Here is a 24,196-nt window from a genome sequence, read left to right as displayed (position 1 = left end):
TGTGCGGTAGTTTGAGCATTCTTTGGCATTTCTTTTCTTTGGGATTGGAATACAGGATTCATCAAATACTTTATACTTAGAAATGCAATGAGTCTGGCAGTTTTTACAATTACTAGTCACTCTCTTGGTATGTAGGAATATATATCCTGGAGACAAGCCGCACAAATATGTTTGTAGGAAGGAATTTTCTGAAACAGCAAAGTTTGGGGATGATACTAGAGCAATGCTTTACAGATGCAATTGGAGTGGAAAAAATTTCACCTTGAGTTGAAATATTATGCTATAAGAGTCCATATTGAAGAGAAGTCATGGAACTGTGTCGGCAAGGGCTTTCTCAAGACTTCAGTGTATATTAGCCTTAAAAATATATGTCTTCCAAAGAAACCACACAAAAGTTGTGCATGCTATTTCCTCTAAAATCAGGAACAAGACAAGGTTGCCCACTCTCACGACTACTATTCAACATAGTTTTGGAAGTCCTAGCCACAGCAGTCAGAGAAGTAAAAGAAATAAAAGGAATCCTTATTGGAAATGAAGTAAAATTCTTACTGTTTGCAGATGACACGATCCTCTACACAGAAAACCCTAAAGATACCACCAGAAAATTACTAGAGCTAATCAATGAATATACTAAAGTTGCAGGATATAAAAGTAATACTCAGAAATCCCTTGCATTCCTATATACTAACAATGAAAAAATAGAAACTAAGGAAACAGTCCCATTCACCACTGCAATGCAAAGAATAAAGTACTTATGAATAAATTCACCTAAAGAATCAAAAAGACTTATGTATACAAAACTATAAAACACTAGTGAAAGAAAGATGACACAAATAGATGGAGCAATATACAATGTTCATGGATTGGAAGAATCAATATAGTGAAAATGAGTATTCTACCCAAAGCAATCTATAGATTCAATGCAATCCTGATCAAGCTACCAACAGTATATTTCACAGAACTAGAACAAATAATTTCACAATTTGTGTGGAAACACAAAAAACCTCGAATAGACAAAGCAATCTTGAGAAAGAAGAATGGAACTGGAGGGATCAACCTTCCTGATTTCAGACTGTACTGCAAAGCTACAGTCATCAAGATATCATGGTACTGGCACAAAGACAGAAATATAGATCATTGGAACAATATAGAAAGCCCAGAGATAAACTCATGCACCTATGAACACCTTATCTTTGACAAAAGAGGCAAAAATATACAATGGAAAAAAGACAATCTCTTTTACAAGTGTTGCTGGGAAAACTGGTCAACCACCTGTAAAAGAATGAAACACTTTCTAAAACCATAGACAAAAATAAACTCAAAATGGATTAAAGAGCTACGTGTAAGACCAGAAACTATAAAACTCTTAGAGGAAAACATAGGCAGAACATTCTTTGACCTAAATCACAGCAAGATCCACTATGACTCACCTCGCAGAGTAATGGAAATGAAAACAGAAACAGATGGGACCGAATTAAACTTAAAAGCTTTTGCATAACAAAGGAAACTATAAGTAAGGTGAAAAGGCAGCCTTCAGAATGGGAGAAAATAATAGCAAACAAAACAACTGACAGTTAATCTCCAAAATATACAAGCAGTTCATGCAGCTCAATTCCAGAAAAATAAACAACCCAATTAAAAAGTGGGCCAAAGAGCTAAACAGACATTTCTCCAAGGAAGACATACAGATTGCTAACAAACACATATAAGATGAAAAGGTGCTCACATGAAAAGATGCTCAACATCACTCATTATCACAGAAATGCAAATCAAAACCACAATGAAGTACTATCTCACGCCGGTCAGAATGGCTGCCATCAAAAAGTCTAGAAACAGTTGGGAGGGTGGCTCGGGATGGGGGACACAGATACACCCATGTCTGATTCATGTCAATGTATGGCAAAAACCACCACAATATTATAAAGTAATTAGCCCCCAATTAAAATTAATTAATTTTTTAAAAGCCTACAAACAATAAATGCTGGAGAGGGTGTAGAGAAAAGGGAACCCTCTTACACTGTTGGTGGGAATGCAAACTACTATGGAGAACATAGTGGCTGTACTAGAGATAGAACTGCCATATGACCCAGCAATCCCACTGCTGGGGATACATACCAAGGAAACCAGAATTGAAATAGACACATGTACCCCAGTGTTCATTGCAGCACTGTTTACAATAGCTAGGACATGGAAGCAACCTAGATATCCATTGGCAGACGTATGGATAAGGAAGTTGTAGTACATATACACCATGGAATATTATTCAGCTATAAAAAGGAATGCATTTGAGTCTGTTCTAATGAGGTGGATGAAACTGGAGCCTATTATAGAAAGTGAAGTAAGTCAGAAAGAGAAACACCAATACAGTATATTAACACATGTATATGGAATTTAGAAAGACAATAACAATGCCCCTATACTCAAGACAGCAAAGGAGACAGAGATGTAAAGAACAGACTTTTGGACTATGTGGGAGAAGGCAAGGGTGGGATGAAAGAATAGCATTGAAATATGTATATTACCATATTTAAAATAGATGACCAGTGCAAGTTTGATGCATGAAGCAGGACACTCAAAGCCGGTGCTCTGGGACAATCCAGAGGGATGGGGTGAGGCAGGATGTGGGAGAGGAGTTCAGGATGGGCAGGACACATGTATACCTGTGGCTGATTCATGTTGATGTATGCCAAAAACCACCACAATATTATAAAGTAATTAGCCTCCAATTAAAATAATTTTTTAAAAAAAGTTGTGTATGCTAAAGCTTTAGCCAAAGATCAAAACTTTGGAACCTGAGAGGATTTATATTGCAGAGCAGGCTTGCACAGGTAATAAATGTTGTATTGCTTTTCATCAAATATTCAGACCTTGTGCATAATGAAGTAATTCACACAAGTCAGAAACTGTACAGGTATACTGAATGTCAAAACAACTTTAAGAAACTGTATGTTTTTAATATTCACCAAGAAATTCGTGTTTTGGAGAATCCTTTCAAGTGTAATGAATTTGTCAAACTTTTGGACTAGTTCTTACTGCAGACTACACATAAGACAATTCATATTAGGAACAAGTAAAGCTTTAGTTCTCTGACCTCAGTCTGTGATATTACATAGTGTAGAAAAAATATATTAAATATATTGAAAGTTACAGCGTATGTATGTTAAATATGGTGAAAATTAAGACATATGTAGTAATAGTCCATTATCTTCAGTGTGTAAAGTATTTAATTACTTGAGTTTTCTTAAGACGGTGACATTACTATTTGTGACTTTTCCTGCAGAAGTTTCAAAAGCGTTTTGTTTTATTTTATAGCTTTCGTACAGGTATTTCATGATGGTCTCTGGAAAGCAATCAGTGAGATGAAGGGGTTGACTTCATTAGGTGTAGTTAATTCATATCCATCTTTCCTTGGATAACAGGGACACAGAATTATCAAATTCAGTGGTGTATGAATTAGCATCAGGAATGGGCAGAGAATAATGTGAAACTATGACATGATTTACCATGCTCACTATATTCAGGGTACCCTTCCATACATAGACCACAGTGTGTTTTTGGACAGGGTGCCATACCATCTGACCATCAAGAGAGCAGTTTTCTGAGTGGATTTTAATCAGAAAAAGTCAAATAGTATGTATATGTGTGTAGTTCACATTTAACTTCTGCCATTACCATTTGTTACTGTTTTATTCAGAATGTATCATGGGTCTCCTGTCTTGATTACTTGTCACAACCCTGGATGAATTATGTTCCTCCCACTACACAGTTTTATCCCACCTCAGTACTTTGTGAAAGTGAAAAGTGTTAGTAGCTTAGTCGTGTCCAACTCTTTGCGACCCCATGAACTGTAACCCACCAAGCTCCTCTGTCTATGGAATTATCCAGGGAAGAATACTGGAGTGGGTTGCCATTTCTTGAGGGGATGTTCCCAACCCAGGGATTAAACCTGGGTCTCCTGTATTGCAGGTGGATTCTTTACTGTTTGAGCCACCAGGGAAGCCAGTGCTTGGTAACAGAAGCTAAAAATGCAGCATTTGGCTCTTAGGGTTGAAAGAATCTATGATGATTTCTTTCCACGATGGAACCAGACAACATGCAGGTTGGGGATTACATGTTCATAATTTGCACTTGAGTTATTCTCCACACCCTTTCTTGAGTTCCTTCTCCACACACTTCAGATGGCTCTAATGAAAATAGCGTAGCAAAGAATTATCAGTGTATTTTGTGCAAAACTTGGGGAAATCCCCAGCGACCCACTGATTAGAACTCCATGCTTCCCCACAGAGGACATGGATTTGATTCATGGTCAGGGAAGTAAGATTCCACAAGATGCCAGGCAGGGCCAATGGGAAAAAAACAGTACAAAAATTTAACTTAGTAAATTTAAAGATAATTGAGTATCTTGAATGATTCATGCATCTGGAAACATCCCACCTAGTTAACAGAGGTGGCCAAAGGAGCTATACAAAAGGGAAAGCTTTCACAGGTAGAACTGGATGGGACAAGAAAGTTATTACCAAACAAAACAAACAAAAAAAGGGCATCGCTTCAGGTCTGATTTCCTATTTCAGGGTGGGAGAGAATGCAGACAGAGTCTTACCCTGCAGATTATTTCACTAGTGTCCATCTGTAAATTCCAGACTCAGTGCCTCCTGGTCATGATTCTAAGAGGGGAGACACTACAATGAAATGTGGATTTGGTGTCCTGGAGGCAGTGACACCATCTCGGGCCTGTCTTGTCTTTTGAACATTGAGTGAACCTTGCCAGGCATCAGTGAATGTATACCTTATAAATAGATCTCTTCATGTCCTTTTTGTGTTCCTTGATTTACAAGAAGAGAAAATAAGAATATAGTAGGCATATAAAATATTTAAGAAATAAAATAATGTCACAAGTAAGGACAAAAACACCTTTTTTGTGCTTGGAGCACTCAGTAAAATTGTTTGAAAAGATCAGTGTTCATGAGTTTTTCTCTTATTTGACAGATAACTTGAAATTTCACCACCCAGCATGAAGAATTTGTTCAGTCATTAAGCAGTGTCCTACAGTGACCCCATGCACTGTAGCCTCAGGTTCTTCTGTATGGGATCTCCCAGGCAAGAATACTTCAGTGAGTTGCCATTTCCTTCTCTTGGAGGTCTTACCGATCCAAATCAAACCTGTGTCTCCTGCATTGGCAGGCAGATTCCACTGAGCCATCTTGGAAGCCCCAAATAACAAGGTAGTCAAGAAAAATTGTTGAAAGAGATATACCAACTCACTGTCTTTATACTCAATGTAAAATACCCCATGTGACCCATGGCCAGTCTCTTCTTTGTCCTAAATGAGAGTTTAAAATTAAATGAGGCCTTTGTGTTTTTTTTAACTCACAGATGTGCTTCCCTTTAGATTTTTTTCTGAATCTTAATAAGCTAAAATGAGTCTCTAAGTTTTAATATAAATATTCTGATTCTAGCAGCAAAGTAGGTAAATGAAAAAAATCCATTTTAGGCTGTCATTCATACCATCTTACCTGAACCTGAGGGATATTCAAAAGGTTTATAGTTGTGAAATTATTTTAAATTATTATTTCAATATTTGAACTTAAGTCTGTCTGAAAGACATGAAGTAGTTTTTTCTTGCTATTTTCAGCTCTTTCATTCATTTTTATATCCACATATAAATTCACAGTGAAAATCACTACAGTGTAATGACTTTCTTCATTCCTAAGACATAGCAATGTTATTCTTAATTTCACAGCCACCGTGCAGTTAGGCAAGGCCATAAGAACTTTTTTGCCAAATAGGGTGTGAGTAATGCATTACTCCTCTCCATGACTAAATCTTTATATCTTATAAATAAATCACCTAGATAATGCTCTAGCAATCCAGTGGTTAGACTGATCTTTTATTCCCCAGGGGCTGGAATTCACTAGTTGGAATTCACTATGGTTAGAGACATAAAATTCTGCTAGCTGCTGCTTTTTGTTGTTCAGTTGGTAAGTTGTGTCTAACTCTTTGTGACCCCATGGACTGCAGCACACTAGGCTCCTCTGTCCTCCATTATCTCCTGGAGTTTGCTCAGATTTATGTCCATTGAGTGAATGATGCTAGCTAAGCATCTCATCCTCTCTGTCTCCTTTCCTTTTTCCTTCAATCTTTTCTAGTGTCAGGGTCTTTTCCAGTCAGGTAGCTCTTTGCATCAGGTGGCCAACGTATTGGAGTTTCAGCTTCAGCATCAGTCTTTACAGTGAATACTCAAGGTTGATTTCCTTTAGGATTGACTGGTTTGATCTTGCAGTCCAAGTGCCTTCAAGGGTCTTCTCTAGCACAATTCAAAAACATCAATTCTTTGGTGCTCAGCCTTCTTTATGGTACAATTCCCACATCTGTACATGACTACTGGAAAAACCACAGCTCTGATTACACATACCTTTGTCACCAAAGTAATGTCTCTGCTTTTAAATCTGCTGTCTAGGTTTGTCATAGGCTGCAGTCACCATCTACAGTGACTTGGGAGCCTAAGAAAATAAAATCTGCCACTGTTTCCACTTTTTACCCATCTATTTGCCGTGAATTGATGGGATCAGATGCCATGATCTTAGTTTTCTGAATGTTGAGTTTTAAGGCAGCTTTTTCACTCTCCTCTTTTTACCCTCATCATGGGGCTCTTTAGTTCCTCTTCACTTTCTGCCATTAGGATGGCATCATCTGCATATCTGAGGTTGTTGATATTTCTCTCAGAACTCTTGACTCTAGCTTTTGATTCATCCAGCCCAGCATTTCTCACGATGCACTCTGCATATAAGTTAAATAAGCTGAGTGACAACCTACTCCTTTCCTAATTTTAAATCAGCCAGTTGTTCCATTTCTAGTTCTGTTGCTTATTGATCTGCATACAATTCCTCAGGAGACGGGTAAGGTGGTCTGGTACTCCCATCTCTAATAAATTCCCATAGTATGTTGAGATCCACACAGTCAAAGGCTTTAGAATAGTCAGTGAAGGAGTACTAGATGACATATTATTGAGCCATAAAAAAAATGAAGACTTTTGCCACTTAGAATAACCTGTATGAATGTAGAGAACAATATGCTAAGTGAACTAAGGCAGAGAAAGACAGCTATTGTATGATCTCACTTACATGTAGAATCTACTAGAGTGAAAGTCAGTAACAGCCAATAGGATGGTGGTTTTCTGGATCTGGGAGTTGGGGAAGATGGGGAGATGTTAAGGTATGAACTTTGAGTTGTAAAATGAGTAAGTTCTGGGGCACTATGTGCAGCATTCTAACTGTAGTAAATTCTTCTGTGTTACTACATACTTTAAATTTGCCAGTAGCGTAAATCTTAAGTGTTGTCACCATACAAAACGTGGAAACTGGGAGTTGATGGATGTGTTGATGACTGGAATGTGATAATATTTCACAGTGTATATGTCTGTCAAATGGTCAGATCATGCATGATAAGTATACACATATCCATTTCATTAGTTCTTTTAGTAAGGCTGGAAAAGAAGAAAGTAGGAGGTGGGCTGGGTTTGGCACCTTTAATGGTGTTCAACCCATGTTTCCCATGAGATCCATGAAGCATTTTGCGAAACCGTGTATGGTACCCCCTGCCATATCAGACATCCTCAGATACTTGTGTGGGTCCTAGTCCCTGGTATATTCACAGTGCAGCAAATCTGATCGGGATCCTGCATTGAGCACCAAGGCTCTTAGCCTCCACTTCTGAGACTGAGATCAGCCCCAGGGATGAAGAGGCCACTCTGTTCTGAGTTGGGATGGACCAGGGCCTGCTCTTGGCAACCCACTCCAGTACTCTTGCCTGGAAAATCCCATGGATGGAGGAGCCTGGAAGGCTGCAGTCCATGGGGTTGCTGAGGGTCGGACACGACTGAGTGACTTCACTTTCATTTTTCACTTTTCATGCATTGGAGAAGGAAATGGCAACCCACTCCAGTGTTCTTGCCTGGGGAATCCCAGGGATGGGGAAGCCTGGTGGGCTGCTGTCTATGGGGTCGCACAGAGTCGGACACAACTGAAGTGACTTAGCAGCAGCAGCAGCAGAGCCTGCTCTGTGATCTGAAGGGAATTGTTGGGTCAGCTGAGGTCCCCCCTACTGCTGTGTGCATGAGGCCTCACCAGGAGGGGAGTGTGATCCGAAGGAAAGTGTGGGAAAGCTCCCGTGTTGGTCTCTGTGTGGGAGTTGCCTTTCCTGAGTCCCTCCTGAGACACTGGCCACAGAGGACTGTCTGTTTCCCATGGTGAGGGTTTCCCTGCATGTGTGGTTGGAGCTCAGGAAGGGGGAATGTTGACTGTAGGCATTAAACAGCATGTTTTCAACTTTTAGTATCAACCTCTGCAGGATGCCTGAGAAGAAACATGGAAGAGGGTATAAAAAGAGTCAGGAATGGCTCTTTCTCAGGTAAGGTCATATTCTCAGTTGATTCTCAGTCTGTCCTTCCTGAAATGCCCTTACTTGAACTTGCTAATTGTGTCTGACTCTGAAGTATCCTGTCTGACTCCTGTATGTGCACACTCAGCCGGGGCCTTCCCTCAGGGCCTGTCGTCTCCACTTAGATCCCGTCTCCCCATGACCCGGTGACCTGGCCCTTGTGGGGAGGCTCCCCTGGGCACCGGGGCTTCTCACCCATGGGTTTGAGACGGGGTCTCAGTGCTGTTGGGCAGCAGGGCTTGCTTAGGGCCCATCTGGATGCACTGTCTGCTCTGTGTCAACCAGGGTAAAGAAGCTGCACATGGACATCAAGTATTAACGCTCAGAATACGTGGTAAAATCTGGAAAAGAGGCCAATAAGGGGAAATCAGTCCTGACTATTTATAGTACATTTAAAACTAAATGAGGACCTCCTTGAAAATCTTGGTGTTTGGGAACGGAATGGAAAGTTCAGAAAGAGACCTCAGGGCTAGGGGGCTTTTCATTCCATCATCTATTTTTCACTATGAAATCCAAGTTCACTGAAATTTTTTTGTCTTTTTTGTCACATGGTGCAGCTTGCAGAATCTTAGTTCCCTGAGTATGGATTGAACCTGAAACTCCTGAAATGGAAGCGTGAGGTCTTAATCATGGGACTGCCAGGGAAGTCCCCAACTTTACTAACCTTGTTTGATTGTTTTATTGTGGAATTAACAAATAAACTTTGGTTTTTGTTAGTAACTACATACCTAAAATTAACTAAGGATAAAATCATTATTTTTTTAGAAAAATTATTTATTTAGGTGTTCTGGGTCTTTGTCACTGCTTGGTCTTTTCTCTAGTTGCCAGCAGTGGGGGCTGTTGTCTAGTCGTGGTGCGTGGCATTCTTGTGTCTTGTTGCAGAGCATGGGCTGTATGATGCTTGGGCTTCAGTAGTTTCAGCACGTGGGCCTAGTAGTTTGGGCTCTTGGGCGTTACAGCACAGGCTCAGTAGTTGTGTCACTTGGTCTTAGTTGCCCCGAGGCATGTGGCGTTATCCTGGAGCAGAACCCATGTCTTCTGCATTTGCAAATGGATTCTTTACCATTGCGCCAGGAGAGATACCTTCATATTATTTTTGAATATAGGTATTTTATAGGGATTGCAATCAAAGTATTCTATATATGTTTTTTATACGTATACTGTCTGCCTGCTGCTAAGTCGCTTCAGTCGTGTCCGACTCTGTGCGACCCCATAGACGGCAGCCCACCAGGCTCCCCCGTACCTGGGATTCTCCAGGCAAGAACACTGGAGTGGGTTGCCATTTCCTTCTCCAATGCATGAAAGTGAAAAGTGAAAGTGAAGCTGCTCAGTTGTGTCCGACTCCTAGTGACCCCATGGACTGCAGCCCACCAGGCCCCTCCGTCCATGGGATTTTCCAGGCAAGAGTACTGGAGTGGGGTGCCATACGTATACTACTTTTTCTTTCTTTTAAACTAATATAGTATTAGAGTTGAGACTTCCCTGTTGGTACAGTGATAATAATGTGCCTGCCAATGCAGGGGATACGGGTTTGATCTCCCTGGTCCGAGAAGATTCCACATGCCCGGGAGTAACTAAGCCCGTCCACCACAGCTACTGAGCCCATGCTCGAGAGCCTGTGAGCCAAAACTGCAGAGCCCATGTGTTGCAACTACAGAAGCCTTGTGCCTGCAGTTCACCTACAACCTCTTCTCTGTAACAAAAGATGCCATTGCAGTGAGAAGCCCACTCACCACAACTACAGAGTATCTCCCGCTCAGTGCAACTAGAAAAAGCCACACAAAGTAACAAAGACCAGTACAACCTAAATAAAGAAATAAGCTTTAAAAAAAATGCAATATTGACAAACTTAAGTACAGTTGATTCATTTTCATGGCCCCAGAGATGCTGAAATACATATGACTAAAAGTGATAATGAGAAAATGATTTAAAAATCTGTCAAGTGGCAACTCTTCATTTCAGTCAATTGTGTATTTACATGTGCATGCATGTGAGCATGGATACGCAATTCCATGGTTTTATTACAAAACATCATCTCATAAATAAGCTTTGTACTTTTTAACAGTTGAAATTACATCTTAAATACATTATGTAGCCTTAAATTTTTTCTACCCCAGCACAGGAATGATTTAAGTAGTAATAAGATTACTGATATTGTGTGTGGGGGAGGGGTTGAGGAGTGACCCTATACAATGACCTTTTATGGCCTTCCATTGCTCTTCAAATTCCTTGATGTTATTTGAGGTTTCTCAGGGAACTCTTATTGATGGATTTTATGCTCTGTTACTTAACTGTTTGATTCCTTAGGTTCAAAGGAATTCGACTTGACTTTACTCCCTCCTCTTTTAGTATAAAAGGGGACTGAGTTCTAACTCGGATAAGATGGTTTTGGGGGTATAGTCCACCATATTTTCGGTTTGCTGACTTTCTGAATAAAGTCGTTATTCCTGCCCCAGCAACTTGTCTCTCAATTATTGGCCTGTTGTGTGGAGAGCAGTAGAAGCTTAGAATGTGAACTAAAGGAATAATGCGGTTTTCATCAATTTTTAAAGATGTATTGCTCTTTTTGGCCACATGATTCAAAGAGCGGACTCAATGGAAAAGACTTTGATGCTGGGAAAGATTGTGGGCAGGAGAAGAGGGCAACAGAGGATGAGATGGTTGGATGGCATTACCCACTCAATGAACAGAAGTTTGAGAAAACCCTGGGAGATAGTGAAGGACAGGGAAGCCTGGTGTGCTGCAGTTCATGGAGCTGCAAAGAGTCAGATTCGACTTAGCAACTGATCAATGAAAATTGCTCTTTTTAAAGCAATGGTTAGTAAACTTTGTCAATTTCAAAATTAAAAAAAAAAAAAAAGGTACTAACGGAAGTTCTTATCACATACCTTAGTCCTCCAGTCTCAGACTGTAGGTTTTGACCTTGTGTCTCTGGAACCGAGCCATGTGGAGTTTGGCCTTCCAGCTGAATGAAGAACAAAGAGGAAAAGTTGTTATACGGGATGTCACTGTAAAATGGCATGTTTTCCCCAGGGATAGTTTTGTATTTCTTATTTTAGTTTGCAGTACAGAGAGAAATCCAGAAAAAATTTCTTGTTTTCTTAAGATGGTTCAATTATTCTAATGGCAGGAAATGTTCTGCATCCAATTATCGCCCTACAGGAATTCTCTGGAGACCCAGGTTCCCAACCCCTGAATTGCCAGGAGCAGGAAAGGCAAGAACCTGCTGACAAAAACATTTATTTATTTATTTATTGCACTTGAAAATGTGTGAGTTATTTTCAAATACCTTTTGGTATTGATTTCTCACATAGTTTCACAGTAATAAGAGAACAGGCCCTGTATGATTTCAACACTCTATTTAGACCATGAAACTTTTGCACCTTGTTTTACATCATGTTCCAGTGTCTCCTGGTTAATAGTCTATGGGAACTTGAATAAAATATGTATCCTGCTGTTGTGTGAAAATTGTATAAGTCTTAATTATGTTCAATTGGTTCACAGTTCTTTTCAGGTCTAGTATATCCTACTTTCCTGTCCATTATATTAATTTTTGAGGGTTTAATATTGAAATTCCAACTAAAAATCTTAATTTGTCTACTCTTAAAAAAATTGTAATATATAGTGGAACTGTCTGTAACTATTTTCAAAGCCTCATGTAAATGTGTTGTCATACTTTCGTAATTGCAAAAAATTTTAAAAAGGAAAATAAAATCTTTATTGAAATTTTTCTACTTGTTAGGAGGAAAGATCCTAGTTTCCAACATAACTGGTCTACAAAGTTATAAGCTTTTGCCTTAAAAGTGTAACGGGGTGACACAGCGACCTGGGAAGGCCGGCCGCCTCTGCGGGCATGGCGGCGTGGAGCCCCGCCGCAGCAGCGCCTCTGGTCCGCGGAACCCGCCAGCTTCCTCCTCTCCACTGTGCCCAGTGCATGTTTTCCTCGCATCCGGAGGGGGAGAGCAAAGTGACCCAAATCCTCAAAATTTCCAGGAGGCTGTGGGGGAATGTATAAAATTCAAATTAAATGGGAAGAATTTAAGGAGAAGAGAACTGTCCAGCAGCCAACAGGCTCTAAAAGAAGAAATCAAAGGTATGCACCGATTGCAGATTTTTAAGTCTGTCCCCAACACTGACCATACCGTGGCTGCTTAGATGTTGTTGCTAAAACACTGGATGAATCTTACTAACAGGGCTTCCCTTGTGGCTCAGGTGGTAAAGAATCCGCCTGCAAGGCGGGAGACCTGGGTTAGATCCCTGGTTTGGGAAGATGCCACGCAGAAAGGAAATACTACCCACTCCAGTATTCTGGCCTGGAGAATTCCATGGACTGTATAGACCATGGGGTCGCAGAGTCGGATGCGACCCAGCGACTTTCACTACTACCACCGTTCTTTCCTCAACATATGACAAAAAGTTTATTTGGTCATAGACATTTCCATATTGTAATTATAGAAGAATATGCTATCTATATAGATGTTAAATGCAACAGATTAAAAAAAAAAAACAGATGTAATTTATGAGGCATGACAGAACTGTTAAGCACCTCCCTGCCCGTTGCCCCGCCTTACTCTCGGCCTGCCTACCGGGACGCTCCTCGCCCCGCCCCTCGCCTGCAGCGATCCGCCCAGCCCCCGACCCGGAAGTTCCGCCTCGTTATCCGCGCGTGCGCAGTTTCCTGCGGAAGCGGAAAGCGGACAGAGAAGGTCGCCGCACGGCCTTTGCTTGTTTTTTTTCCTAGAGTAACCCTAAGCGCCTGCCTTCGCCACGCCCATCTTCAGGGTCCGGCTGGTTCTGCGGCAGTAATATCCCAATACCCCGAACTCCGCCCTAAATAAACCCAGAGGCCGCCGTTTAGGTCAAGTATTCGAAATCGCTGTGAGGCTTGTCCTTGCCGTTTGGTTTTCGCCTTTGGCCCCGGAGACGCCGCCTTCCGGGATATTTTCATGCTTAAAACTTAACCGTTAGTACCTGCGCCTGTGCCTTGTCAAGTCCCCGGGCGCGAGGGGGATTCGGGCACGCCCACCTCCACCGCCTCACCCTGTCGACCCCTGGAGGTCGCGTCGACAGTTCCACTCCCGGAGAAGCCGATTCCTCTCCCCGGTCCTGGGATTCCGGAGAGCCCGCCCGACCCCTGAGACCCCCTCGCTTCCAGCCTCTCTGCCCTCGCGTCTCCTCAGGCCGATCGTTCTGCCCCGCAGGCCTCCCTTCCTGGTCAGTCCCTTTTCCTCACCCCTGGGCTGGACGTGTGACACCCAGCGTTTTTCCGTCACGAGTCCGTCTCGTTGGAAAATGTGCTCTTTTGATAGGCGGGCGTTTCATTTACTCATCATTTCTGTAGATACGTGGGCTAGGGGGATCAGAAGAAGCAGTGACTGAGAGTGAAAGGCAAAGTCAGAAGTGGAAAACGATGGGAGAACCGACGGGGTCGCCCAGGATGGCTGAGGCACTTGCAAAGGGATGGTAACATGAAATAGATTTCTCCCTTAAAGTAGCGGGTGGGTGAAAGAGAAATGGACCACTGCGTGGGATCTCCAGGAGTTGGAGACAACGAGACAGGGGCTCTGCGTCTGCGATAGGAGGGCTGACAAGGGGTGATCCTAGGAGAGAAACAGGGATAGGTGTTGACAATGGCACCCCACTCCAGTACTCTTGGCTGGAAAATCCCATGGACAGAGGAGCCCGGTAGGCTGCAGTCCATGGGGTCGCTAAGAGTCAGACACGACTGAGCGACTTCACTTTCACTTTTCACTTTCATGCATTGGAGAAGGAAATGGCAACCCACTCCAGTGTTCTGGCCTGGAGAATCCCAGGGACGGGGGATCCTGGTGGGCTGCCATCTATGGGGTCACACAGAGTCGGACACGACTGAAGTGACTTAGCAGCAGTAGGAGAAGAGAAGAGGAGGAAATAAGCCTAGAAACCTGGAGTGCCCCAGAGTGGGAGTGTAACAGGGAGAGAAGGGGTGTGACTAGGAGGCAGAGAGGGAACAGAGTTGGAGAAAGAAAGAGACAGATGTATAGATATTTAGGACAATTAGAAGGGTGGGGGTGGGGAGAAGAGCAGCAAGAGGAGAACAAGTTGCAGAGGGGGGCAGGACAGGTGTGAGGGAAGAAATAGGAGGGCAGAAACAGCATCCCACCCGAGGCAGTGGACACCAAAGGACTGTTCCACATAGTGAGGTCTTCCTTTTTTTGTGGTTGTGGCAAACGAAGTGGGGGATGTTGATTCTAAGCCTTAAGCAGCCGTTTTTCCACTTGCCAGATCAACTTCTAAAAACTTACATTGTCTGAGGAAGAAGCTGGAAAGAGGAAGAAAGGAAAGGCAACAGGAATGCCTCTTTCTCAGGTAAAATCATATTCTCAGTTGATTCTCAGTCTGTCCTTCCTGAAATGCCCTTCTTTGGACTTACTAATCATCTGTGACTCTGAAGTATCCTTCCTGACGCCTGTACATGCACACTCACCAGGGAACTTCCTTCAGGGCCTGTCGTCTCCACTTAGATCCCATTACCCCATGACCCAGTGGCCTGGACCTTGTGTGGAGGGCACCATCCTGGGCAGGGCTTCACACCCACAGGTTTGAGAAGGGGTCTCAGTGCTGTTGGAGAAGGCAGTGGCACCCCACTCCAGTACTTTTGCCTGGAAAATCCCATGGACGGAGGAGCCTGGTAGGCTGCAGTCCATGGGGTCGCTAGAGTCGGGCACAACTGAGCGACTTCACTTTAACTTTTCACTTTCATGCATTGAAGAAGGAAATGGCAACCCACTCCAGTGTTCTTGCCTGGAGACTCCCAGGGATGGGAAGCCTGGTAGGCTGCCATCTATGGGGTCGCACAGAGTCGGACATGACTGAAGCGACTTAGCAGCAGCAGCAGCAGCAGCAGCTCAGTGCTGTTGGGCAGCAGGGATTGCCTAGGGCTCTTCTGGATGTGCAGTCTGCTCTGTCAATCAGGATTAAGAAGCTGTGGGTAGAAGTCAGGTATTAACATGCACAGTACCTGGTAAAATCTGGAAGTAGACCTAAAAAGGAAAATTTGTTCTAAGGTAATTGAAGCTAAGTGAGTGAGGCACTGACTTCAAAATCTTGATTGGAAATGGGATGGAAAGTTCAGAATCAGGTATCAGTGATAGAGGGTGTGCTATTCCATCATCTGTTTGAAACTGTGACATGAATCTAAATCTCACAGCTGGAAATTCACTTTCATTGCCTTCATTCTTCAGATTTTGTCTTTTCACGGTGTTCATTTTGTGGTTTGGCACAGAGATTTTTTACTTTTGATGCACGTGAGGTTTCCTCTTCATTGTTTAACCCGTAATTTCATCATTTGTTATGGCAACTGTCTTTTTTCCACTGGGTTTTCTTAGCATCCTTATCATTAAATTTTAAATATATGCAAATGGTTATTTCTGAGCATTCTCTTCTGTTTCCTTGGTGTATAAATCTGTTTTTATGCCAGTACTACACCATCTGGATTATATTTTGATATGGCTTGAAATTTTAAAAAGGGTGGCCTTCATCTTTCTTCTTTCTACTTATTGAAGAGTATTTTTGCCGTTTGTGGTCCCCTTGAGATTCTTTATGACTTCTGGCAAGTTTTTTCTATTTCTGCAAGCATTTCTATTTTAAGTTTCATAATGAATTCATTAAATCTGTGGAACACTTTGGGTAACTTGCAAATTTAAAGAGTACTGAGATTTCCAGTCCATGACTACTAGATTTATTTGTTTATTTTGGATTTCTTTTAGAAGTGGTTAAGTAGTTTTCAGTGTATATGTTTCATCTCCTTGGTGAATTATTCCTAAATATTTCATCCATTTTTAATACAATAGTAAATAAAATTGTTATGTGATTTTCTTTTGACATTGTTCATTTTGTAGAGAAATGCAACTGATTTGCATGTTGACTTTTGTATCCTGATAGTTTGCTAAAATTGTTATTTGATGTGGCAGGGTTTTTTTGTGTCTGTGTGGAGTCTTTACAGTTTATGCATAAAAGACCTTGTCCTCTAGGAAAGAAGGCAACTTTCTAATTTTTCACTTTGGAAAGCTTTGATTTCTTTTTCTTGTCTAATTGCTCTGGTTAGGGGTTTCAGTCCTTTGTTGAACAGTGGTGCAGAGTGCACGTCCTTGCCTGCTTCCTGATCTCAGAGGAAGTTTTCAGTCTTTCACCATTGAGAACAATGTTAGGTGTGCTCTTTTCATACAGGGTATATTTTACTTTGAGATACTTTATCTTTTCTAGTTTGTATATATATATTTAAAGGTTGTTGAATTTTGTAAGATACTTTTTTTCTGTATCAGTTGAGGTGGTCATCTGTTGTTTTTTCCCTTTATTCTGTTAATGTAACGTATAAGTTGATTTTTGTTTGTTGAGTCCTCTTTGCCTTATATGAATAAAATTCACTTGGTCATGAATTCAGATCTTTTTAATGTGGGGTTGAAGTTGGTTTGCTGGTGTTTTGTTAAGGATTTTGCATCAATATTCATCAGGGAGTATTGGATTTTTTTTTTTTTGTTCTTTGATCTTTTTTGGGACGATTTCAGAATCATGTTGGCTCTATTCAGTGAGTTTGTCAGTGTTGCATCTTCAACTCTTTGTAATATTTTTGGCAGGATTAGAGGTACTTCTTTTGTAAAGGTTTAGTATAATTTCACAGATGGCATCTGATCCTAGGTTTTTCTTAGTTTGAGGATTTTAATTACTGCTTGAATCTTTCTAGTTATAATTTGGTTCACATTTTTATTTGCTTCATGATTAAGGATTAGATAGTATGTTTCATGGAGAAGGCAATGGCAGCCCACTCCAGTACTCTTGCCTGGAAAATCCCATGGACAGAGGAGCCTGGTAGGCTGCAGTCCAAGGGGGTTGCTGAGGGTCGGACACGACTGAGCGACTTCACTTTCACTTTTCACTTTCATGCATTGGAGAAGGAAATGGCAACCCACTCCAGTGTTCTTGCCTGGAGAATCCCAGGGACGGGGGAGCCTAGTGGGCTGCCGTCTATGGGATCACACAGAGTCGGACACGACTGAAATGACTTAGCAGTAGCAGTAGCAGTATGTTTCTACAAATTTACCTGTTTATTTTATGATATGTATTTGTAATTTGTAGGTATTATTACTTAGAAATTTTTTATTGAAGTATGTTGATTTACAATGTTCAGTTAATTTTGGGTATAGAGCAAAGTGATTCAGTTTTATTTATATATATTCTTTGACACATCCTTTTCCCTTATAAGCTATTACAAACTATGAAGTATAGTTCCCTGTGCTGTGTAGTAGGTCCTTGTTGGATATCTGTTTTATACCTAGGAGTGTGTCTGTATTAATCCCCAATCCTGATTTATCCCTCCCACCTTCTGCTTTGGTCACCTCTGTGTTTGTTTTCCGTGTCTCTCGGTCTGTTTGTGTTTCATAAATTCAATTGGATCTTTTTTTATTTTAATTTCACACACAAGTGATAATTTGTGTTTCTCTGTCTGGCTTATTCACTTAGTATGATAATCTCTCAGTCAGTTCAGTTGCTCAGTCGTGTCCAACTCTTTGTGACCCCATGAACTGCAGCATTGCTAGTCCTCCCTGTCCATCACCAACTCCTGGACTCCACCCAAAGCCATGTCCATTGAGTCGATGATGCCATCCAACCATCCATCCTCTGTTGTCCCCTTCCCCTGCCCTCAATCTTTCCCAATATCAAGGTCTTTTCCAGTGAGTCAGCTCTTTGCATCAGGTGGCCAAAGTATTGGAGTTTCAGCTTCAACATCAGTCCTTTCAATGAACACCCACGTCTGATCTCCTTTAGAATGGACTGGTTGGATCTCCATGCAGTCCAAGGGACTCTCAAGAGTCTTCTCCAACACCACCGTTCAAAAGCATCAATTCTTCAGCGCTCAGCTTTCTTTATAGTCCAACTCTCACTTCCATACATGACCACTGGAAAAACCATAGCCTTGATTAGACGGACCTTTGTTGGCAAAGTAATGTCTCTGCTTTTCAATATGCTGTCTAGGTTGGTCATAACGTGATAATCTCTAGTTCCATGCATGTAGTTGCAAATGGCATTCTTTCTTTCTTTTTTGTTTCATGCAGGAGTTAATATTTCATTTGGGCTTCCCTGATAGCTCAGTTGGTAAAGAATTTACCTGCAATGCAGGAGACTTGGGTTTGATCCCTGGGTTGGGAAGATCCCCTGGAGAAGGGAAAGGCTACCCACTCCAGTATTCTGGCCTGGAGAATGTCATGGACTGTATAGTCCATGGGATCGCAAAGAGTCGGACACGACTGATATTCTTGTATATATGTACCATGTCTTCTTTATCCATTCCTCTGTTGCTGGGCATTTAGATTGTTTCCATGCCTTGCCTATTGTAAATAGTGCTACAGTGAACATTAGGGTGCACTGTTGTTTTGAATTATGGTTTTCTTCAGATAAATGCCCAGGAGTGGGTTTGCAGGATCTGAATCTTTCTTATTTAACTCTTTTGTTCTGTCAAAGCTGAATTTAGTTTGTTCTCTTTCTCCTTCCTTGAGATGTAAAAATAGTTTCCTGATTGGACTTCTTTTTCCTTTTTGTGGTAACCATTTAGCCACGTGCATGTGTGTGTGCTCTGTCATGTCTGACTTTTTGCATCCCATGGGCTGTAGCCCATCTGGCTCTTCTCTTCATGAGATTTCCCAAGAAAGAATACTTAAGTGAGTCGTCATTTCCTTCTCCAGGGATCTTCCCAACCTAGGGATCAAACCTGAATCTCCTGGGTCTCCTGCATTGGCAAGCATGTTGTTTACCACTGAACCACCTGAGAAGTTTCTTAGCCATGTAGACTTCTCTTATTATAGCCTTCACTGCATGTTATAAATTTTGGAGTGTTGTACTTTCAGTTTCATGTAGATGTTCAAAAATTTTCTTGATTTCTTTGAGCCATAAGTGTCCTTGCTTAGCTTCTTGACTTAAAGTATTCAAACACTTTCAGTCAGTGCTATTTCTCTTATTATCATAATTGATGATTTTGATTTTTCTTTAAAGCCATTGCTGGACTTCTCCTGACAAGGGTATTGTCCAGGTTCACACCCTCATTTTTGTGAGGCTGTTGACTAAACTGTTGCTGATGCTGCATGCTTGTCACCTGGGTGCTATTGATCATTCTGCCTCCACACTTAATTTTGTAGTAACTTAATGACAGAGCTTATGTAGTGGAGCGATAACTTTAGTGATGAACCATCATTTGTTTTTTTTCAAGGCATTGCTACTTTCCTTTTTTTATATTTTTATGCATTATAAATGAATGTCTTTTATTTTTATCATTAAGTTTCTATTTTATGTTACTCTTTGTGTTTTATTTGCAATATGTGGGATGGTTGGTTAAGAAAGCTCCCCCACCCCTATGGTGGAATTGGTGATCAGTACTTTTTAGAGTTCTTTATGTATTCTTGATGTTAAGCTATTATTGAATATATGCTTGGCAAATATTTTGTATTATAGTGTACATTGTTTTTTCACTCTGCTGAGGATGGATTAGTGCACAATACTTGATAATTAGGATGTGTCCAGTTTATCTTTTTATTTTCTTGGCATGAGCTTTTGTTGTTGTATCTGATAAATCTTTGGTGAGTCCACTGTCAAGAATCATTCTTTGTTCATTTACTTATAGGAGCTTTATACACTAGCGACTGAGGTCTAGGTCTTTGAAGCATTTTGAGTTAATTTTTGTGTATAGTGTATAATAATGCTCCCACTAAATTCTATATGTGAATATCCAGTTTTCACAACACCTTTGTTCCATAGATTGCCCTTGCCCCATTACTTGGTCTGGACACTATTGTGGAACATCATGTGACCTTACACATAAAAGTATTTTTCTGAATCTGTTGTGTTCCTCAGGTGTCTGTCTTTATATTGGTACCATACTGCTTTGATTAGTGTAGTGTTGGATTCAGTTTTGAAATAAAGAAATATGAGATGTCTGACTTTGCTTTCTAGTTTGTTTTTGCTGTTCATTGTCTTCTGTGATTCCATAGGAATTGTAGGATTGATTCATCTGTTTCTTAAGAAAAGCAGAGTTTGGATTTCACTAAGGATTGTTTTGAATCTTTTGTTAACTTTGACTAGTCCTGACATCTTGACAATATCAGCTTCACAATATCTGTGAAGCATGGGGTGTTACATTTATTTGTGTCTTCTCTAATATTTTGCAGAAGTCATTAGTTTGCAGTATAAAAATTCTTCCCTTCTTGTATAATGTTATGATGAAGTATTCTTTTTTAATTTTCTTGTCAGTTGAATTACTTTGATTGTTCATTTTTAAAGTTTAGAAACCCAATTGGGTTTGCATGTTGATATTGTATCTTGTAATTGCTTTGAAGTCTTTCATTATTTCTATATATATATTTTTACTTGTTAATGTTGCAAAATGCCTATTATGCATATGTTATCTTGTAGGACATATTTAGAAAGATATTTTGTTTCATAAAAACTGTAGTATTGAATTTTTTTCTCTATGGTATATATATTACAGATCTAAATAGCAACATATTATTAGATAAACTCGTTTTGGATTCTTTAGCATTACAATATATTGTGTGTTCATTAGCATTTATTTGTGTACAGTAAGTGTGGAGAATATATCTATAGTAGAGTACTTTTTTCTCCTCAATTATGAGACTGCAGTGTGTTTACTGTTAATTGGTACATGCATGGAAGTCATGGTGCAAAAATAGTGTTTTTGTGTGAGCTGACATGTTTTTCTAGTATACGTGTTTTTGTCATAGGCTGTTTGCAAGTATTCTTCCCTAAAATCAATTTGAATTATCTTTTACAACTCTTATTTTTAATAAACAAGTTTATTGCTCTAGTGTTTCTCAGAATTTTAATATCATATTTGGAAAGTTTCAAAATTTTTCGAAAATGAAAAATATTACATAGTTGGGAAAAGTTTTATAACTGTTATAGATGTATTACTTTTGGTGTAATAGACACTGAGACACTTATTGACGAATTTTAGTGAATATAGAGTCTTTATGTCTTATAGATCTATCTATCTGATACATGTGGTCAACCAATTACAACCCAAAGCAGACAGTGATATAGGAGAAGTATTCCAAACAGCAATCTTGGGAAGACCTAAAAGTCATGAAATCAAACATTTTTACCTCAGGGAACTCCAGGAAGACATGTATGACTTTGAGTGTCGTTGGAGAAGTGGTGGAAGAAATAACAAAGGAACGCCTATAACTCATGATGGAATTCTCACTGATGGCAGAGGTCAACAGTGAAGAAAGGATTTGGAAATCAAGCCCTTTGTAAATAGGCTTGGATTAAACCTGCAGGATAAATTGCAGATATTTCAAACTGATGGGATAATTTCTGAATGTAATGAAGTTACGAGGTCTGTCAACAGTACTTTGTTACCTTCACCACTTCAAGGAATACCTCCTGGTGTCCAAACTAACCTTTCTAATATATTTGGGAATGATTTTTTGCATCCTTTATTACTGACACAAGATCCAACAGCATACCGGGAAAGAGCTTCCAAGTATATTGAGTGTAGGAAAACCTTTAGTCATGTCTCAGCTCTCAGGAATCATCAGATAATTTATTCAGATGAGATATTACATAAGTGTGACATATGTGTCAAGGTCTTCAGTACAAATTCACACCTTGCAGTTCATCAGAGAATTCATAAGGAAGAGAAACTTTACAAATGTGATGAGTGTGGCAGGGTCTTCAGTCATAGAACAACCCTTGCAAATAATCAAAGAATTCATACTGGAGAGAAACCTTTCAAACGTAATGAGTGTGGCAGAAGCTTTAATTGCTCCTCAAATCTCTCTGCTGCTGCTGCTGCTAAGTCACTTCAGTCGTGTTTGACTCTGTGTGACCTCATAGACGGCAGCCCACCAGGCTCTCCTGTCCCTGGGATTCTCCAGGCAAGAACACTGGAGTGGGTTGCCATGTCCTTCTCCAGTGCATGAAAGTGAAAAGTGAAAGTGAAGTTGCTCAGTTGTGTCCAACTCTTAGCGACCCCATGGACTGCAGCCCACCAGGCTCCTCCATCCATGGGATTTTCCAGGCAAGCGTACTGTAGCAAATCTCTCTAGGCACCAGATAATTCATATAGAATATAAATTATATAAATGTGATATATGTGGCAGTGTCTTTAGTCAAAAACCAAACATCACAGATCAACAGAGAGTTCATGGTAGATAGAATCGAAGAAAAGTGGGAGGTTATAAATGTATTTTTGTGGTAAGCTGTTTAGTTAGAGTTCATACCTTTTAATTCATCAGAGAATCTGAGAGGATAACAGGCAGGAAGGCCAGGGGTCTCCAAATGGAGGAATTAGGCTGCAAGTGTCAGACATTTTTATCTCTTTTAAGCGGCAGGAGGAAACAAACTGGGTCTCCAAACTGAGGAAATAGGTTGCAAGTGTCAGGCGTTTTTATCTCTCTTAAGCGGCAGGAGGAAACAAACTAGTGATATTTTTTTCTTTCTCTTTATAAATTTAAAAGGAGGTTTCTCTTAAAATACTGTGTTGCCATAATGACACCTGGTTTCACCTGAAGTTAACTATTCTCAAACCTTGAGTTAACCAATGCATTTTTCTTATAGAAATGTTTGTCTTAAGCTATGATAATGTACCATGCATTTACCCCAAACTCCGTCTTCAAGTTGGTTCCATGTAATGGCTCAGAATCTACTTGACAAACCAGTATGTTATACTCAGATATTGTTCCCCTAATCTATGTAAACAAAACTAATGTATGGTAATCTGCCCTTCTACAAGATTCAAGTCAATCATTTTATGGCCCAGGATGAATTGTCTGGTGCCAAGATTATCCCAAAATGCATCTTATGGATGAGGGGCTTGGTGCCATTTTGAGTTTTAAGACATTCCTTTCTTTCATTAACAGACTGCTGCTGCTGCTGCTGCTGCTAAGTCGCTTCAGTCGTGTCGGACTCTGTGCGACCCCATAGACGGCAGCCCATCAGGCTCCCCCGTCCCTGGGATTCTCCAGGCAAGAACACTGGAGTGGGTTGCCATTTCCTTCTCCAATGCATGAAAGTGAAAAGTGAAAGTGAAGTCACTCAGTCGTGTCTGACTCTTCGAGACCCCATGGACTGCAGCCCACCAGGCTATGCCGTCCATGGGATTTTCCAGGCAAGAGTACTAGAGTGGGGTGCCATCACCTTCTCCGAACAGACTGCTAGTGGGTATATAACATCCACCTGAAGACTAGCAGGGGGGTACTCTTTCTGTCCCCTTCTGATGCCTATGTCAGAGGCTTTCTCTATCTCCTTTATACTTTAATAAAACCTTATTACACAAATCTCTGAGCGATCAAGCCTCGTGTCTGGCCCCAGATTGAATTCTTCTCCTCCGGAGGCCAAGAATCCTGGCGTTTTTTCAGTCAGCAACAACCTTTCAAATCCCTATGGGAGAGAAACCCTACAAATGTAATCAATGTGGGAAGGACTTTACGGAAAAGGCAACCCTTGCAAAGCATCAATGAATTCATACTGGAGAGAAACCTTACAAATGTAAGAAGTGTGGAAAAGCCTTTAGTCAAAAAGCACATCTTCAGCTTCATTGGAGAATACATACAGGAGAGGAACCTTACAAATGTAATGTGTGGCATGTGTTTCAGTCGAAAATCACACCTTACAAGTCATCGGAGAGTACATTTTGTAGAGAGACCTTTCAGATGTCTTGAGTGTTAAAAGAGCCTTTACTCAGGTCTCAAACCTCACTAAACATCAGAAA

General features: G+C 40.7%; 1 long non-coding RNA gene and 1 pseudogene across 3 annotated transcripts; both read left to right on the top strand.

Moving 5' to 3' along the window:
- Positions 1-12,219: 12,219 nt before the first annotated feature.
- LOC107131453 (bolA-like protein 3) lies at positions 12,220-12,591 on the top strand (annotated as a pseudogene).
- Positions 12,592-13,108: 517 nt separating this feature from the next.
- LOC112442365 (uncharacterized) lies at positions 13,109-23,762 on the top strand. 3 transcript variants are annotated; one of them, XR_003030475.2, is made up of 3 exons: positions 13,109-13,650; positions 14,701-14,784; positions 23,346-23,762. It is a non-coding gene; the product is annotated as an uncharacterized lncRNA (long non-coding RNA). The 3 variants fall into 3 exon arrangements; XR_009491223.1 differs by having other exon boundaries at positions 13,778-14,784; XR_009491224.1 differs by having other exon boundaries at positions 13,746-14,784.
- Positions 23,763-24,196: the final 434 nt, after the last annotated feature.

The sequence above is a fragment of the Bos taurus genome, chromosome 18 (assembly GCF_002263795.3).
Source record: "Bos taurus isolate L1 Dominette 01449 registration number 42190680 breed Hereford chromosome 18, ARS-UCD2.0, whole genome shotgun sequence".
Lineage (NCBI taxonomy): Eukaryota > Metazoa > Chordata > Mammalia > Artiodactyla > Bovidae > Bos > Bos taurus.
Note: the sequence above shows the minus strand (reverse complement) of the source record. Positions and strands in the feature narration are given on the sequence as shown.